Source organism: Triturus cristatus, chromosome 7 (genome assembly GCF_964204655.1).
Source record: "Triturus cristatus chromosome 7, aTriCri1.1, whole genome shotgun sequence".
Classification (NCBI taxonomy): domain Eukaryota; kingdom Metazoa; phylum Chordata; class Amphibia; order Caudata; family Salamandridae; genus Triturus; species Triturus cristatus.
In genome coordinates this window covers 1,569,553,310-1,569,572,638 of record NC_140590.1, presented here as the reverse complement: position 1 = coordinate 1,569,572,638, position 19,329 = coordinate 1,569,553,310, and the positions used below count along the sequence as shown (strand labels likewise).

The 19,329-nt window shown below is 45.6% G+C and overlaps 1 protein-coding gene across 2 annotated transcripts in view; it reads right to left on the bottom strand.

Annotated features, from left to right (window-relative positions):
- Positions 1-17,378, bottom strand: part of LOC146812404 (solute carrier family 2, facilitated glucose transporter member 10-like) — a 134,765-nt gene extending 117,387 nt beyond the window's left edge. Inside the window, exon 1 of one of the 2 annotated variants that reach the window (XM_085619403.1) lies at positions 17,178-17,378. The gene's annotated coding sequence lies outside the window, so the exon portion shown is untranslated. The remainder of the gene's footprint in view (positions 1-17,177) is intronic. The other variant, XM_085619404.1, reaches the window with a different exon arrangement.
- Between the last annotated feature and the right edge of the window lie 1,951 nt (positions 17,379-19,329).

The window sequence follows — 19,329 nt, the reverse complement described above, 5'->3', positions numbered from 1 at the left end:
CTACAAAACAATCATAGGACCAATCGACAATTGGTTTGGCAGGGAAGTAGTGCTCAGGGGTCACCATGTATTTCTTGTGGCCAGATTCAAATCGGTTCCATTGTCTCTGAACCATTTGGTTTCAAAATTGGCTTCGGCCTAACACTGTTTTAGGCAATAGAACCAAAGTGTTTCGTGCTGTATCTAGTGTCAGACAGAATGAGGAATAGCAGGACCCTGTGCTGGGCTGCCCAGAAGAACAATATCCACAAGATTGTTGAAGAAAGCTTCAGTCCTCCGCTTTTGAAATGAATCTGCAAAATGTTTTTTAAAAAGCTGTGACTACAGAAAACAAGCATTGGCATAGCCAATAGACTTCGACTTTGTGACCTTATAAGTGTTTAGCCAGAGCTGTTGGCTTTGCTAATGTCTTCAAGATGTGCTGTAGAGCAGTGTGTCTGCTGTGTAGTATGTTGAAAAGTTACAATAAAATCGTTTTCGAAGCATTTTTGCTACCTTATATGTAACCTAAAAGACATTATGTACAACTGAACAAAAGTATTAAAAATGAATTCATGAAGAGCACGCTGCTACTTCGGACTCTCATTGCCTTGAGTGTGTTTTATATTTAATACAAAATGAAACTGTTGTTTTCAATTGCTCCTGGCCTGCGGCCACGGCCTGTTATATGTGCTTACGAACTGCCGGGCGCCTTGCCTATGGTTCGACGGACTGTGTGGCGTTACATTGCGGGCCCTCGGGCTCTATAGCGGCCGGCCCTGGTGGTTGTAGGCCCTTGTTTGTATTTTATTGTGTGCTAACGGTTTCGAATAAAAAATTTAAAAAAAAATGAATTCATATAAACATGTCTTCTAATTTTTTTGTCCTTGAACTGCTGGGAACTGCTTGTTTGTTATATCTTTTTTTTTTTTAGAGGGGCATAAAAAAATGGGAGGGTGGATGTTGGTAAATAATACCTGAATTTCAACATGAGTAGCGGATGGATATTTGGGGAGAATCAACAGATGCCAGATTCCGAGGGTATATTGAGGTGATGCTTAGTAATGCTGAGGTGGTGGTGTGCTGGTGTGATGTTAAATGATAGTTATGTGGTGCTGAGTGTGGGTGAGGTGGTGGTGTGCTGCTGCAGAGGTGATGCAGAGTGGTGCTGAGGTGGTGCTGATTGATGTTTAGTTGTTGGTGCTGCGCTGATGCTTAGGTGGTGCTGAGCTGATGTTCAGGTGGCGCTGAGTGATGCTGCGCTGATGCTGAAGTGGTGCTGTGTTGGTGCTAAATCACTGCTAAGGTGGGGCTGTACTAGTGCTGTGGTGGGGCTGCGCTCATGCTTAGGTGGGGGTGCTGCATTGGTACTGTGGTGGTGGTTGTGGTGTTGCGCTGGTAGTGAGGTGGTGGTACAGCACTGGTGCGGAGGTGGTGCTGCATTGGTGGTGGTGCACTGATGAGGAGGTGGTGCCGAACCTGAGATGGTGTTGTGCTAATGATTAGGTGGTGCTGTGGTGATACTGAGGTGGTGCTCAGTGATACTGACGTGGTGCTCAGTGATATTGAGGTGGTGGTGCTGTGCTGGTGCTTAGGTGGTGCTGAGCTGGTGTTGCTGAGTGATGCTGCGCTGATGCTGAAGTGGTGCTGTGTTGGTGCTAAATCACTGCTATGGTGGGGCTGTGCTAGTGCTGTGGTGGGGCTGCGCTCATGCTTAGGTGGGGGTGCTGCATTGGTACTGAGGAGGTGGTGCTGAAGCTGAGATGGTGTTGTGCTAATGATTAGGTGGTGCTGTGGTGATACTGAGGTGGTGCTCAGTGATACTGACATGGTGCTCAGTGATATTGAGGTGGTGGTGCTGTGCTGGTGCTTAGGTGGTGCTGATTGATGCTGAGTTGGTGCAGTGCTGAGGCGATGCTGATGTGGTGCTGAGCTGATGATCAAGCAGTGCTGAATTACTGCTGAGATGGGGCTGTGCTGGTGCTGTGGTGAGGCTGCACTGGTGCTGTGGTGGGGCTGTGCTGCTGTTGAGGTGGTGGGGCTGTGCTGTTTCTGAATTGGTACTTCACTGGTGCTGAGGTGGTGCTGCACTGGTGGTAGTGCACTGATGAGGAGGTGGTGCTGATGCTGAGATGGTGTTGTGCTGATGCTGAGGTGGTGTTGTGGTGATGCTGAGCGATACTAAGGTGCTGTTTAGTGATACTGAGGTGGTGGTGCTGCGCTGGTGCTGAGTGATGCTTAGTTGGTGCTGTGCTGAAGTGATACTGATGTGGTGATGCCCTGTTGCTGTTGCTGAAGTGGTGCTGTGTTGGTGCTGAATTCCTGCTGAGGTGGGGCTGTGCTGACGCTGATGTGGGGTTGCACTGGTGCTGAGGTGGGGCTGCACTGGTGGTGTTGCACTGATGAGGAGGTGGTGCTGATCCCGAGATGGTGTTGTGCTGACGCTGAGGTGGCGCTGTGGTGATGCTGAGTGATACTGAGGTGGTGCTGAGTAATAATGAGGTGATGGTGCTGCGCTGGTGTTTAGGTGGTGCTGAGTGATGCTGAGTTGGTGCTGTGCTGAAGTGATGCTGATGTGGTGGTGGCTGATGCTGAAGTGGTGCTGCATTGGTGCAGAATTGCTTCTGAGTTGTGTTTGTGCTGGTGCTGAGGTGGGGTTGTGCTGGTCCTGAGGTGGGGCTACAATGGTGCTCTGGTGGGGCTGCGCTGGTGCTGCACTTCTGGGGAGCTGGTGCTGCAGTGATTCTGAGTTGGTAGCACACTGGTGGTGCTGAATTGATGAGGAGGTGGTGCTGTGCTGATGCTGAGATGGTGCTGTGCTGATGCTGAGATAGTGCTGTGCTGATGCTGAGATAGTGCTGTGCTGATGCTGAGTGATACTTAGGTGATGGTACGGTGTTGGTGCTTAGGTGTAGTGGAGAGATGTTGAGTTGTGGGATATACGGTACTAAATAAAGCACAGGTTATTATAGGCAATAAAAATCTGCACAAGAAAACGTCTAGTTCCGATACCAGAGCAGGTGTTCTAGAAAAAACTTCAGACGGTGTTGCAGAGACCTTGAAAAGTGACCCTTGGTGTGGTCCGAGTTGATGGACCTTCAAGACTAACCTATGAAATATGAAAGATACGTATTACTTTTTTAATAGCTTTCTCTTTCCATGTGCTTGCATACTGTGGCATGCTCTTGTGGTAGGCCTCCTTCGGGCCTTCAGTATGCTTAAACCATATAGGAAGAGGCATAACTCTACCACTGTAAATTAGCATCCTCACTGTTGTAGCTGAACCCCAGTTGCCGCTGCCTTTGGGGAGCAAAAGAAGGTTACCTCAGGAAACTTCACTGGAGATTGCACTGTTTTTTAAAAGAGATGCAGTATTCATTAGAGTCTATTTTCAGCACCCATTGATCTAGTGGTATTTAATTACACTAATTTCACCTTAACTGAGCACAACAACACAAATAATTAGGGGCTGTGTGTACCGTTTACATTTCGCATGGTAACTCTGTGCTACCCGGGAACACACTGTGACTCTTATGCAGGCTGGCTAACCGCAGCTTTACACCAGACAGCTGACAGAAAGGCAGGCCAGTCAACAGCACTGAGACGACTGAGAAACGAAGAGACCAGGCCACTACAACTAGTAGTTCCACACGTCTGCGCAAGGCTCAGGAAGAAGCTTGCTATATGTGTGGCCTTCCTCTCAAACAAACCCAGCCACATACAGTAAGGATGGGCTACCAACTGCTGCCTAGGGCATCCGGGTGTCCAAGCGGCTTTAACCACACCTGTTGCAAGCTAGGCTGGCCCTCTGCAAATATTTATACATGCATACATACATACATGGATATATGTGTGAGGGGGATAATCACTTCCCATGTAGTCTATTCCCTTCCTGTTGCCTGGACTTCCTTATCGGCATGTGTGATAACGAGCCAGAGGTAACACTCAAGAGTTAAATAGGAGGCCAGTTAAGCTGTGAGGCCAACCCCATTGCGCCCGAAACTCCTCCATAGAAGGTCATAATTAGAATGTGCATCTAAACAAGTAGCTCTGCCCCTCTTTTCTACCTACACTTGAAATTTCATATCTCATATGCCAAGCGCAGCTTTCCTGAAAGTTGAGGGTACTGCATTAACAAGGCCTAGTTAGTAGAGGATGGCTATGGCAGGTCACCCAATTAGACTCTGCATTACTTTCACAACAGGAAGTGGTCAAGAAAGAACGTTAGGTGGATGGATATAGACTGCAGGAACTATACTGTGTGTGGCAAGCTCCAGCAACCATTGAGAATCAGCGAATCAAAGAAGACTTCCTTTAATAACAACAAAGAATAGTTAGGAGATTCCTATTGGTGTCTGAGTCACCTGTGACGCTGTAAGGGGGGAGCCAAGTGAACGCAGCACATAGTACGGATTCTGAATTCGGCTGTATGAAATACTTGAATTTTAAAAGACATAGTCCGTTTTTAAAAACAAATTCAGTCCAGCTAATGATAAGCCCACGAGCTGTTCAAAGGTTAAAAGGTTTGACAAAATACGAGTCTCAGTAATTTGTTTTGTTTTTAGCAGCAGACAAAAAATTAAGAAACCAACGATTATCAGAAATGGGAGCCAAAAGGGTGACATCTATCTTTATATTAGTTTGATGAAAATCAGTTAAAAGATTTTATAGCTGTATGAATTATAATTATATGCATAGGTTTGTAAAATAATAGAGACCTTTTCAGCAATAGGGCTGAGGCACTCATGTCTTCATGGAATGAATTTAAAAGGTTGGCATATATATAAAAAAGATTTCTTAAACCCATGTGGCTTTGCAATTTCGAATGAATTTCTTATGGAACGCACTGTACACGTCTGATGCATTATGGAGAAGACATAAATAGAACAAATTCTGAAAATGTCTGCTGGCAAAATTCAAAACGATGAGGCAAATTGACAGTGTCCCCAAATGGTTAATGAGGTTAACAAAACAATTTGATGTTGTTTCATGTTTTGTATCCTAAATTATTATGTTTTAAATAAATTTCCAGTTGAGCTGTCTTTTGCGAATAATTCTGTGCATGCTATGGTATGGTCTGGAAAAACTGAAATGCCATTCCACTCTCCCTTGTCATTCATTATCTCCTTCTCACCTTGTAAAACATGTAAATTCATTGGAACATGGAATGTTGTACAAGTTTCATTCAAGTATTCCAGTGAATGGGATTTCTGTCTTACTAGTAAGATTCGAGAGAAATGGGTAGAAGGTGGAAGAAGAGGAATGTATTTCAGGTGAAGTGGCTGATGGATAGGTCTTCAACACACCTTTATTCTGCCATTTTCTGTCTTTCAAAAATAAAATATAGTTGCTGAGTCAATTTATCTTTGAAGAAGCATTGGCAAAATCACTAGTCATGGCAAGCCAGTAGAAAGGGTTATTTCATTTTTTAAGTGCAAACATACCACACAAAAACAAACAGAAGAAACATGAAAAACATGCCACCATCTAAACCTGAGGCCACATGGATGTCAGAAAATTGTAAATGTAAAAATAAACACTGCATATAATTTTATTAGAACACCACGGATACTTCCCAGCGGGCAGATGAACTTGGAACAGCTATAGAAATATTTTTTTGTTTACTTATGCATCAAAGTAATATATGATTCTTAGTGGTACAGAGAAAATGTATGATTGGCTTTGAATTAACGTAACTGGAAGACTAATTTAAATCCACAAAGGTGACTAGCAAACTTTAAACTGGATAAAGAATGGAAAGCAAAAAAGCATTTGCAAATTCAAGCAATGTTCCATCAACATTGGCACTGAACAGCATATGTGATCAAGGAAATGATTTAGAGCCAGTGGCTGAAGTGGGTTGTTCCCCAGCTCCATGCTGTGGTGAGCGAAAGCAAAATGTGAATGACATTTGAGAAAACCAATGAAAAAGGGGGACTGGCCCAAAGACCCTTTATGTTTAGAAACATGCATTTTTTATTTATCAATTACTTGATCACATAAGGCTGATAATGGGGAGACAGCTAAAGCCCTGGTCTTCAGCATTCCCTCACACGCTTGTGTAGCCCTTGGTTGAGTAGGTTAATAGTGGTACCCATCTCTTTTAGCAGAGGATGTAGCACTGAAACACAAATGCAATTTCCTACGTATATTTAACATAGGTTGGGAAAAGATAAGTGACACGTTTTTCCACTCAGTTTGGCTTGCTGTAAGCAGGTAATGGAGTGAGGACAGAGACTCATAATGTGACCTATCTCGTCACTTCTACGCACTGCAATGCCAATGAAATTAAGAAAAGGCATATTCCTACGGGGTGTATTTATCCTACACAAGCCATGACGTCAAGAATGCCCACCAATCAGAACCACTGGTCAACTCCTACTGCACTAATTTTCTTAAAATTACAAGCTGGACTAATTTACAACAGCATAGGATCGTATCCTGTCATATTTGGGAAGTCCACCTAGTTTCATGGAGTCTTTAAATTACTTGTTCATTTTCGTTCAGAATGTTATTTTTAGGGGTGGCTTGACAACACAGCTGTCTTCAAGACCTATTGTTACCAGTTATTTAAAATTTACATCGTGTGGGCTTTCGCTGTCCTAGAGGTGTATTTCTCGCTCACCTCATTCTATTGACTGTTTGGCGTGTCTTCCCGCCTCATAAATGGATCTTGTATTCCAATGCATGTGTCAGTGCTTTGCAACAATAAATTCAAAGGGTTGATGTGCAGAATTGGGGCCATGTTAGTCCCAAAGGACAAGAGCCCTAGTACTAATAAAGGTATCCTTCACATGACAGTATTCAAAGTCAAAACCATTCAGGTTTATTCAAAATGTAAGAATCATTACAGCAGACCAAAGTTAGTTAGTCACATACAAATAAGCACCATTAACACATCTAAAAATAAAACAGGTTGAATTAGTCATTAGGAAAGTTGTTAGAAATTGGGTCTCTAGTTGGCAGAGATATGCAACCTGCTCAAGTAGGGAGCACCACTCTAGTCATGACGAGTTAGATACTCACTTAGAGATAACCTGTGCTCACCCTCTGGTAGCTTGGCACAGAGCAGTTAGGCTTATCTAAATAGGCTATGTGTAAAGTATTTGTGCAACACACACAGTAACACAATGCATATACAACAAAAAGACTACAAAGAGAGTTAACAAAATAGACAATAATGTTATTAATAAATCAAGACCAAAATGACAACCATCTAATAAGTAGAGTCGGAGTTATTAATTTTTAAAGATTAAATAAAAATATAGTGCTTAGCGTCATAAAACGTAGCAGGAGACATTTTGTCATTCTTAACCGGACAAATCCAAAAGTTCAGGCCGACTGCAAAGGAGCGCAGGTGGGCTACAGGGACCAGCCTTGCCCTGCTGAAAACAGTACCATTGAGGACGAGATGGGAGTAGAAAGGGGGGCGATGTGTCCTCGTCAATCCGAGGTATTTGTAGGCGATGCGTTGTCATTGAATTGTGCACTCAGGCACTGAGGATGGACCATGGGGTGAAATGCACTAGTTCCGAATGGCGCAAAGGCGGCGATGCATCAGTGTTGAGAGTTGCAACACAGGAAACCTCACTTCCAAGGGTCCAGGACTGGATTGGCACCTTTTGGCAGGGAAGGGACTCACAGATGGCAGAGTCCAGGTGTTGTTGCAGGGTTTTAGGAATTATTTGATGCCCCTGAGACTTCAGAACAGGAGGCAAGCCAGCCTGCCCTTGGAGTCACTCTGGTTTCAAGTGAGATGGGTCCAGTCCTTTTCCTCGGCAGGAAGCAGGGCAGAACAGCAGAGCAGAAAAGCAGTTCTTCCAGAGCAGCAGTCCAGCTGAATTGTAGTCATTGTAGCAGCATAGCAGTCGTTCCTCCTTGCAGAGGTCTTCACAGGTCCAGTATTGTCTGCTTTGGTGAGGTCAGAGACCAAGTACTTATACCCATTTGTGCCTTTGAAGTGGGGGTGACTACAAAGAAGGGTCTTTGAAGTGCACTAAGTTCCTTACTTCCCAGCCCTGGCTCCATACTATCAGTAGGGGATAATCAACCCTTTGTGTGAGGGCAGGACACTGCCTAATCAGGTGTGAGTGTCAGCCCCTGCCGCCTTCCTGCCCAGAAAGAGCCATCAGAATGCAGATGAGCGCTCAGACACACCTAACCTTCCTACTGTACAGGCCCTGGGTATATGGTATACCACTTTACGAGGGACTTACAAGTAAACTAAATATGAAAATTGTGTATACACCACTGTTACCATGATTAGGGGAGAAGCATGTGTACTTTAACACTAGTCAGCAGTGGTAAAGTGCTCAGAATCCTCAGGCCAACAAAAAGAGGAGATAAGCAGAAAGAAAATGTGGGTGATGACCATCCTAAGGCTGACAGGTCTAGCAAAAATATAGTGCCATAATGAACAAGCATAATCTACTCAGCTCATAAATCAAGGGAAAGAGGTAAATCAGCAAACAGGCAAAGTGTAGAACGTAAGTTCAAATGCAAACGTCTAATTGAAATCAGATAACAGTCCAACAGAGTCCAACTGATCAGTTTAAAAGGCAAGAACAGTTCTCCAGGCATAAATCAGATAGCAGACTGTCAGGGAGTCTGCCTTCAAAGGAATTGAGCAAAACCCCAGAAAAGTTACACTTGATAGTTTCAGAGGAGTAGAAAAGAATGCTTTGTACATAATGTGAAGTGGTATCATGGGGTTGAACTAATAAAGTTACTTGACATAAGCAAATCAACATTGTAGAAACTGTGTTACATAAAGCAGGCTACTCTGGCGCTCACCCAAAATATTAACAAATAATGATCCCCTTTGTCCTCCAAAAATCAATTTGAAATCAATGGACAATACAGCTTTTGCTGCAGGCAGTAACAGCCTTGGTTATTGCAACATTACAGGAACATCTCGACTTGGCTTCCGCCTAAGTACAGTACATGAAGCAGCACCATAAAATCAATCCCATTTTGACTATTTCATAAAAATGAAAAAGACAGAAAAGGAAAAGAAACATGCATGCAGGAAACTTATTAGTGCCACTTTTAAACGGCACGTTTCTGCAACTGTTAGTGCAAACAGGCAATGGCCCAGAAAATGTATTTTGCACCGTAATTGTGCCAGGTTACACACGTAAATAAACATTATTTTCTGATTAATAAATCAGCTCAGATACATGATCAACTATTTTAAATCTAGTGCTTTTCATAAAGTCATGTTTTTTCCACCTGGTGTGTCACCGTTGTTATCACAGCTATGGATTCCAATCACTGGCTACTGTGAATGATCAAACATGTCTGCTGTTGCCTGTAAATAGGATACACGGAGAATGTTTTTTCAAATAGTGACTGTTGAGACCGAAAAGTAACCTGCATGGTAAAGGACGATGCGCTCCTGCCCTAAGTGCCGTAACTGTACTGATGTCTGGATCCCTAATGTTGATTTTTATTGCCATAGACAAACACATATCATATGTGTGTACCATGACATAGGCATGTCTCACGGATTGCGGTATTGTGGGACAGGGAGGGACAAGCAAAGCGCAACACTCACGGTGGTGTTAGGCTACTGCCTTTACCAGGAGTTAAGCAGCACGAGCGCAGCGGTGGCAGCCTATGGTGTAATGATCAGTAGGAGTGGACAGGTCCATTTTAACCTGTGTTACTGGAGTGAGGCCGACAGGCTCACCCATTTAAAGTTTCACTGCTGTGTGCTTAACTCACCCTTGTTCTACATCGGTTTGGTGGGAAGTGCTGCGCAGAGCATGAGTGGTGCACCCGTACTGGGTATATGTGGGCCTGTGAATGGAACAAAACAGAGAAAATGCAGTGTGTGTATGTCAAATGCATGTGCTGAGTGTATGTGTGCCAGTGAGTGGTAGTGGCGTAACAATAGCCCCTGCATCCCCTATGGTGCTGGGTCCCCAACCACTAGAGGGGCCCTCTGGCACAGTGCAGGGCCCTGGTCTGAGATCTCCTGACTGAGTCCGGAGTATGGGAAGCCCCTCCATATTGACGGGTCCATATGTTTCGTTACACTACTGTGTGAAGGGTATAATACATGGAGGACTCCGAGTTCCATTTTAGGAGACCCAGGGCTTCATGAAACATGAGGGGAGAAGGTAGAGGAATGGACCCAGGCAGATTTGTGTATTGCTGCATTCCTGTAAGCTGGGTTGGGCACATTGGAGAAACCATACACTTCAACTCAGAGAGAGGTCACAAGGAAGGGGCCTGGGCAAATCTAGGAAGGACCATCATAAAGACTAGGGCTGAGGCCCTGGGCTAACCTTTTGATACACATATCACTGTGTCTGAAATTCAGGTGTGAATCACTCCCATTGCCTGTGTTGTGGGGCTATCAGATTTGGAACCACTCCTGCTGTGACAGACTGCTTTGGAGAGGAAAAGAGGGCATAGGAGTGAGCACTTCATAAGGAAACAGACTCCCAACATCAACGTAAAAGACTCAGACTTCTAAATCACATTTGGTGTCTGGAAATAGACTATAAGAAGGATATCTTGACACCACAAAATTGTCAACTATCAAGCAGCCAGTTGAGCTGTGCGAGGAGTAGTAGCTTGGCAAGACTTCTGCCTATGACCAGGACTGGTGGCCAAGGTCTTCTAGTCTCCCTGCTGGGTGGGGGGACATCCCCCAGGGAATCCAGGACTACCTGCCCTGGAAACTAGAGCACTAGCGCATGCCTGCCTGCCAAACCCAATGTGCCCTGTGAAGTAGAGGAGAGAGTTGAAGAGAGCAAAGACCAGTTGGGAATCCTGCTGAGTGGAATCCCTTTTTGAGGTGTGAGGAAATGGGGGCTACACCGATCGGGTCATGGCCCATGTGCAGGACAAAGTCAGAGACCCTCCTATACCAGAGGAGGGCTACTGTGAAGTGAGCTATGAATATCACTGTGCCTATCGGACCAGAGTCCTTGTGCTTAGAGGCATCGGTGACCCCATGTGCTGGGGGATCCTACACAAAGTGAACTTTAATTATCGCTGTGCTGAGCTCGCTGGAGCCTGTGCGCAGTGTGCAGTGAGGAATCACTGACCCCATATGCCAGGAGGGACTGCCGTGGATGGATTACTGGAGAGTGGGCCCTATACGCTTTTGTGGTAAAGAGCCAGTATCCACGTATGCCAGGAGGGCCAACCATGCAGGCATTTGCTGTGTCGATCGAACCGGTACCACTGTACAGTAGAGATGTGATTACCCCGTATACCAGAGGGGATCACTGGAACCAGCAAGAAGGGTGATCTGAACAGATGCATTTCTGTAGGAGTGAGGCCCGCATGGGACCCCCACGCACCTATACTGGAACGAGAAGTCAGAATCAGGAACTTCGAGACGTCTCCCCCCCCTCACCGTGGGACAGACCAAAGACTTACCTTGCCAGGCAGAGCCACAAGGAACCTCTGGTCGCTGCAGTTGTATAAGGAACCCCAGGATCGTCCAGCTCAGCCCATCTGGGAAGCGTGCAGTAAACTCAGCTAAACCACCCACTGCCACTCCAGCACCCACAGAGGGGGCAGTCTCAGGAACTCCAGATGCCCAGACTATGTAGGTAAGACTGAATTCAGGCCAGTTGGCCCCGGGCAAACTTGCTTGCTAGATAGCGCTACAGCACTGGAACACTTTTGACTTTGGTACAGAGTTGGAGTGGACTCTTGACACTCAGACTGCTGGTGAGAATTACCCTGAATGCTGCCTAAAGTGAATGGCTAATAACCAGGATCACTAGAGTGAGGAGGGGGATTGAGACACAGAGAACTGCCTTCGAAACACTAGAGTCCTGACCTCAGCGGGACTGAGTAGCTGTTTGTGATTGTTGTATTTCTCTTTGTATTTCTGCCCTGAGGGAGCCTTCAACTGCTTTGACCATGCTTGCCCTGAGGATAAAATGCTGATGTGGCACTTGGTCAAGTTGCACAGAATCCACAGTAGGTTGGCCCTGGGACATCAGGAGTAAAAGGCCTGAACCCCTACAATTGCGCCCAGTAACCCCTGCATGCCCCGTGGCCCTCTGAAAGGGGTTTTGACAATGACACTTGTTTTCAATGCATATTTTTCTTCGGTATAGGCCTAGGACTGAATTTACCACAAATTGCTGGGTTGTTATTGAGTACTATCTGCATCGCAAATTAAAAATACAAGCCAGACAAATTGGTTTTGCCAAAGCTTATTATTAAGCAGAGACCGAAGTTCGGGAACTATTGAGGCCAATATCTTGATCTTGTTTCATTTTGTAAAAACAGTTCATATGGTTTATATAAAAAAAACTGTAAGGGGCTGAAGGGGGGCGTCTTCTAGTACTATTTTTTACTGTGCTCTGAGGTTGGTGCAAATTACTTTTATGAAAAATTAAAGCTTTCTTACTGGTTAGTAAATCAAACGATGTTAGTGACACATCAACATTTTTTGGCCACATGTAATCAGAAAGAATAATTTTACATACTTTGTCTGGTTTGCAAAGACTTCTTGGGGACATTCGGAATGCTTCCCTGGGAATGCATTCCACCCACTGCTTACCATTGGTTTTGCGTTTTGTAATTCACAGTTACTACCTTTCTATTTGCTGGCTTATTTTGTTTAGGCTGTCCAGTATGTCTTTGTTCCTCCCGTAGAGCACAGCCTGTTTACTGTTTTCTTCCATAAGTAGTTGCTTTCTGTAAACAGGCCTTTACATTTTATTCTTTTATTCTCACATTTGTTGTGCATTCAAAGACAGAGGTAAAATGTCAGAGGCTGTCTTCCAAGGGAGCTTAGTGTTTACTTTTCTTTCTCTGACTTCACAGTGAGAGGATTTATGTGACACTCATGCTGGGTCCTGAGGGTGTGCTGGAGGAACGATGTTATTTTATTCTGGCACGCAACAAAATGCAAATGTCTCTAGCTTACTTGTGCAAATATTTCAGAATATATCAGTTGGGAAAGCATCAATGAAGCACATTTATGAAATTTTGAAGTGTGGTGGAAACAAATATTGTAATACAGTTAAAGAAAATTGGTATCCTAGGGGATTCCATTTCCATGCATTATCATTTGTGTGCAATATACTGTATGGGCAAATGTAATAGTCATTTCAATTGAAAATGTGTTGTCTTTAATGGCAGTGTGCTACCTCACCCTCTACTCCACGATGCTCTATGACACTCTACGATATGCCACTCTATTCTACGCCAATCTATGCCACTCTACACCACTCCACAACTCTCTAATTCACTTTACACCACTCTGCGCCACTCTAGCCCACTTCACTCTACGCCACTCTACTCCACTCTGACACTCCACTGTACAACACTCTATGCCACCCCACTCTAGGCCACTCTACGCACTCCAGTCTGCTCCACTCCACCCTATGACACTCTACTCACACTCTACGCCACTCCACTCTCTCCACTCTATGCCACTCCACTCAATGACATTCTATGCCACTTCACTCTAGTCCACTCTACGACACTCTATGCCACTCCACTCTACGCCATTCCACTCTAAAACAGGCCACTCTACAACAATTCTATGCAACAGTTGCATAACTAAATACTTATAAGGTCCCAAAAGCGAGACCTATTGGCTATGCCAAGAGGCCGTGCGGCCGCGAAAGTGATCGCGATCAAACATCAAAGCGGCCGCGAAAGTGAAAGTACTCGCGGTCAATCGCGGCGCGCGCGCCCGCGCACATGCACTGTAGCTCTATGCTGGCCTGGTAGCACTTTTTGGAGCCCTCTCAAAAAGTCTCGCCTGACCAGCGCATGCGCTGGGTCAGGCGAGACCTAAAAAACTAAGTTCTCAATAGAAAAGTATCAACAAAGCAAATAAGCATTGCTATTAGATTTGCCTTTTGTATTGGGCCTGCACACTGTGCCATGCAGCATACTAGTACACATGGAAAAATAGAGCATGCTCGTAGACTAACAATGCAACACACCCACACCTAATTTTCACAATGGCCAACAAACATACAAGCATCAGTTCACACAGACTAAAAGTTGCCCATGAGAATGCACAGAAGGCGCAGACTGGGATGCGCATTAGTTTAGAGGGTGGCGTTCATTAAAGGGCTCTACGAGAAGTCCACTAGAAGAGCTTTTGGTGTGGTCTGAGAGGAACTGGAGGTGGTTGGTCACAAATGTGCACTGGGTAATGACTCTCAGGAGTGCTCTAGACCGGGTATTTTTAAACTTTTGGGCTCTGTATTCATGTCCTTAGCTTTTCATATGACAACACAGATCAATTTCAGAATTAGAGTAAAAAACTTTCAGGTAATCCATGTCGTTCCCGCTTATGTTTCACATGCTTTACTTAGTCGCACATTTCCTATAAATGTTTGCTCTTTTTTCAGGATTTCAGGGCAGCATGTTACTCTTGTTTAATGCATAATTTGAATTAAGTCGTATCTGGGTGTTTATAACGGGGCACAATTAAGTTGTGGCTGTAGGCAGTGAGAATTTCTCTCTTTGAGGGCAGAAAGGTGTTCAGAATATGTGATCATCCAATCCTTGGCCTCGCTGCAAAGAGCACAGACCAATAGTCACGCATGCCAGCTGCCAGTTGTGATTCTATGGAAATGTGTGGGTAGGGTGGCACTCTTTGGGAATTTTAGAGTATATGTTTAAGCCATGCCCTTAATCGTATAAGCCACACTCCTTTCAGGGGCCCCCACTTTATTCATCCCACTTAAAGCCCTGATAAGAAAACATAACAGAATGACAGATCTCTGAGCTCAGGGGATTGACATTGTAAACTTAACTGTGGGAAACTTACTATTTTGTATCCTAAACAAACGCATTTAGGGGCATATCAGCAACAACCGGTGATAATTATCGCTAAGCGCACTTAGGCTTAGCGCTAGGATATTTATCTCCGGCTATCGCCGAATTTTATCGCTGAGATAGCGTGCTATTAGCAACGCTTATCTCAAAAGCGATAAAATTCCAGGCACAAGCTGCCAATTGTGCGATTATCGCTGGAAATACAGCGATAATCGCACAACGTTTGGCGATAGCTTGCTGATAGGGCAGGGCAGACTCAGCCATGATATCCACCTACCATTGGATATCATGGCTAAGTCAAACTAAAAGCAGGCGTAAGGAAAGTAGTGGTAACCAAGGTTAGCGCTACTTTTCTTATCGCTATGCTTGTTAGCGTGCACATTGATAAATGGAGAAATGTTGGTTAGCGAAATTTCTCCAGTTATTTTGAGCTGGAACGCCCACTTTGCATCGCATTAGAGATGCAAAGGTGGGCGTTATTGGAAAGGGCGCCAAAGCAAGGGTTCACGCGATAGTGTGACCTTGCTGATATAGCAATAAAATGATCGCCGCTTTTCGGCCGAAAACGGCCGCAAAAGCAGCGATAATTTTTTATCACCGCCTTCTTGATATGCCCCTTGATGAGATGGGTTAGCACTTATATTCCCAAAGTAAAGTATAACCGATGTGGCTGTTTAACAGTCTCTGACTCTTCCCTGACCCATGAACAAGTAGTCCCTTTTGCGCTACGTTGCACTTACTCCATATTGGTGGCTACCTCGGGGCATATTATCAAGCACGGCGTTAAAATTATCGCCGCTTTAGCGGCAGAAAACTGCTTCTAAAGCGGTGATAATGGGCTTGATAATATGCCGCAGAGAATTCCAATAGAAGCCCATGTTGACACCAGAACATGAGCTTTCTATGGGAATTCTCAACGGCATATTATCAAGCCCATTATCGCCACTTTAGCGGCAGTTTTCTGCCGCTAAAGCGGCGATAATTTTAACGCCGTTTCTTGATAATATGCCCCTTAGTTTTTTAGAAGGGACTTTTACTTTTATCAAATGTATTTATTAATATAATGCTACCTTGTGTTTGCACACAAGCGAAGGTTATCTTGTTCTTGAAGAGAACTTCTAGCTAATAGTCTTATTGCCTTACTTTTATTGAATGTGATGGGAGCAGTTTAGGGAAAAATGTTTGAATAGTGTCTTAAGCTTTTTATATAGATTGTCATGATTTAACTAATCAAACAATAAAGTATTTGAGATGTGGCTTAACGGCCAGAGTAGCCGACTTTGAAGCTGGGGAACCACGTATGTCACCTTCCAGTTGCAATTCTATGCAAACGTATGGGTAGGGTGACGCTCTTTGGGAATTTTAGTGCATATGTTTAAGCCATGCCCTTAATCGTATAAGCCACACCCCTTTCAGGGACCTCCACTTTTTAATCCCACTTACAGTCCTGATAATAAAACAGAACAGAATGACAGATCTCTGAGCTGGGGGGATTGAAATTGAAAACTTAACTGTGGGAGACTTACTATTCTGTATCCTAAACAAATGCATATGAGGAGATGGGTTAGCACTTATATTCCTAAAGTGAAGGATAACAGATGTGGCTTAACAGGTAGAGCTGCCGACTTTGAACCAGGTTCGAGTCTGGCAGGAGGCTCAAACATCCTGTGATTCTGGGCAAATAACTTGATCTCCCCGTGCCCAACAAATGAATGTGTGTCTGTAATGCAACTGGTGCTCATGTAAAGCGCTCCGATGAGACCTTTGGGTGAGATCGTGCTATATAAAACTGCAAAAAAAATAATTTGACGTCATTTTACCATCCTTACACACAGCAACGCCCCAACCCCCATCCCCCCCCCCCCCCCCCCCTTAACCAATTATCTCACGTTCTTGGCCAGAATCTCATTGGTGATTTCAGGAGGTCTGCCTGGGACCTTGTCGCGCGAATGTAATGGGCACAGCAAAACTACGTAACATATACCAGGAAAACAACGGGACACGCGAGTGATCTTTCCGCCGCTCGCGCGGGGCAACGGGACCTGTCTCTAAACGATAGTATCTGAGGTTAGCGTAATCTCTACAAGATTAGTCTCTGATCCTCGCTGCGGTCACCCTAACTCAAGATATTATCACGAAGCTGTCCTCTGACGGCAGATTTAAATCTAGCTAATGAGAACTGTGCACACGAGGAGCAAAGAATAAAAACAGAAAAAACGGAACATTGTGGGTATCAACGTGGGACTGGTCCACTGATAGAACATCGGCGCGGTGTACTAGCCACACCTTCCTGCACGTTTAAACACCCGCAGTGCACACTGAAAGACGATTAAAATAAATGTTTTAAACTGCATGCATATTTTATCTCTCGGCGACCCAGCCAGAATCAGCAAGAACCCGACTATATCCTCAAATACCTTCATTGTGTGCACTGCATCCTTCACCGTATCTGGAAATAGTCCACAAAACTACAAAGGAGGTCTGTTTCCCTCCTAACCACTGTTTGCTCAGACCGCTTTCCAGATCCAGGTATCTCTGGCTGATGTCCCTGGCTGGAAGTTAATCCTGCAGGAAGTTCAGTTGACGTGGCAGAAACTCTCTTTCTTACACAGAGACTTAAGCACAGGATTGCCAGGACAGGGTTTACTAGCGCCACCTTCTGGCCACTCGGCGCATCACCGGTATTTATTCTATTTATTTTTATTTAATGCGTTTTTATATAGCGCGGACTTTACCCGAAGGTGTCAGAGCGCTTCACAATAGGAACAGTAATGATACATGAGGAGAAAAATTACAAGTGAGCATGTTACAAAAGCAAACGTTACGTTACATGAGGCAAAAGTGACAATTGTGCAAGTATCAAGAGCAAACAGAATACAAGAAGAGGTAGCGAACGATACGTTACAAAAGGAAAAAGTGACGTGTGCAGGTTAGAAAAGCATACAAAGTACACGTAGAGGTAAAAAACTGCAATAAATGGCAGACACTCAAAACACTAAAACAAACCTTACGTTACATGAGGCAATGGTGGCAATTGTGCATGTATCAAAAGCAAACAAAATACAAGAGTGTAGTGTTGGGGCCTCGGGCCTAGAAATCAGGGGGCACAACACATGTGTTTGCAACTGGTGGCTAGAACACTGCTTGCCACGCCCGGTGCTCCGGGCTCTTTATTACTTTACACCACGTGTCTCCTCCCTGGACGTCAGGCTCGTCCACCGGAGGCACGTTCACAGGGGGACATGCTTTCACTTCAGCCAGGGACCCCCACGACAGTGGAAAGGTCCACCTGGCGACACTACATTCCTCCTTTACCCACAAATACAAAAACCTGAAAACAACAATAACCATAGCGACCACGGTCACACATTTCTTTTAGAGTCTCTAGCACAGTCTCTGCAGGTTTCCAGACACAACATAAACAAAGAACAGTCTTACTTGGTCTTGGCGCATCTCACTTCGGCTTCGGGAGATGACAGCGGGCCACAAAGTCTCGGTATCTCTGGGGTGGCTGCGGGCATGGGCGTAGGTGGTACCTGCTCTGGCTGCGCCCTTCGGGAGGGGTAAGACGCATGTCCTCCGAACAGTCTGCGCCTGCTCCGTGGGGGCGGTTCTGTGTCTCTTGCGACTCCCGACCTCCTTGGGCTGAGGCGGTCGAGGCGCTCACCTCTTCTTCAGCGCTGCGGGGAGTCACTCCTGCTGCCGCTGTCTCTTGTTCCGTGGCCCTCCTGGGGCTCGGGTGCGCCATTGGCCAGTCATCTTCCTGCTCGGGACACTCTTCCTCACCACCGTCCGGGACCTTCTTGAAGAACGATACGTTTCTTGTGACCTCTTCACCATTCCTGACCGCCGTGACCAGGGTTCCGCTGATTCGCGTGACTGTCCAAGGGTCCAGCTCGAAGGGCAGGCGGAACTTTCCCCCGGGGTGGCGGTCTTTCACCAGCACCCGGTCACCCACTTGGATGGGGCTGTCGGCCGCTCTCCTTTTCCGCGATGCTTCGCAATTAGTTTTTGTCCTTTGTTCCATGGACCGGTTGGGCGGGGTTGGTGCTGACGCCCACCGGGGATGGTGTGGAATAGTGTCGGTGACTGTTCTGCCAAAACAGAGGCGGCTTGGAGAAATCCCCGTGGTGCAGTAGGGCGTCACTCGGTATTCCCGTAGAAATTGATAGAGGGCTAGTTCTATGCTCTGGTCGTCTGCCAGTGCGATTTGAATTGTCTTGTTTAAAGTTCTCATTAGTCTCTCGACTTCTCCATTAGCTTGCGGCCACCTTGGGGTTATGCGTCGGTGTTTGATGCTGTGTGACTGCAGGTACTCTGCCAGCTCGGTACCGTTGAACGGGGGGCCATTGTCCGTGCGCAGCTCCCCGATGAGGCCGTGGGTGGCAAGTATCTTTTCCAACTTGGGAACCACTTCCGCAGCGGCTGTCGAGGACAGGAGCTCCACTTCGGGGTATCGCGAGAAATCGTCCACCACTACCAGCATGTACTTCCCTCCGAGGAGGCTGCCAAAGTCTGCGCTGGCTCGCTCCCATGGAGCCGTTGGGCCTTCCTCAGTGATTATAGGTG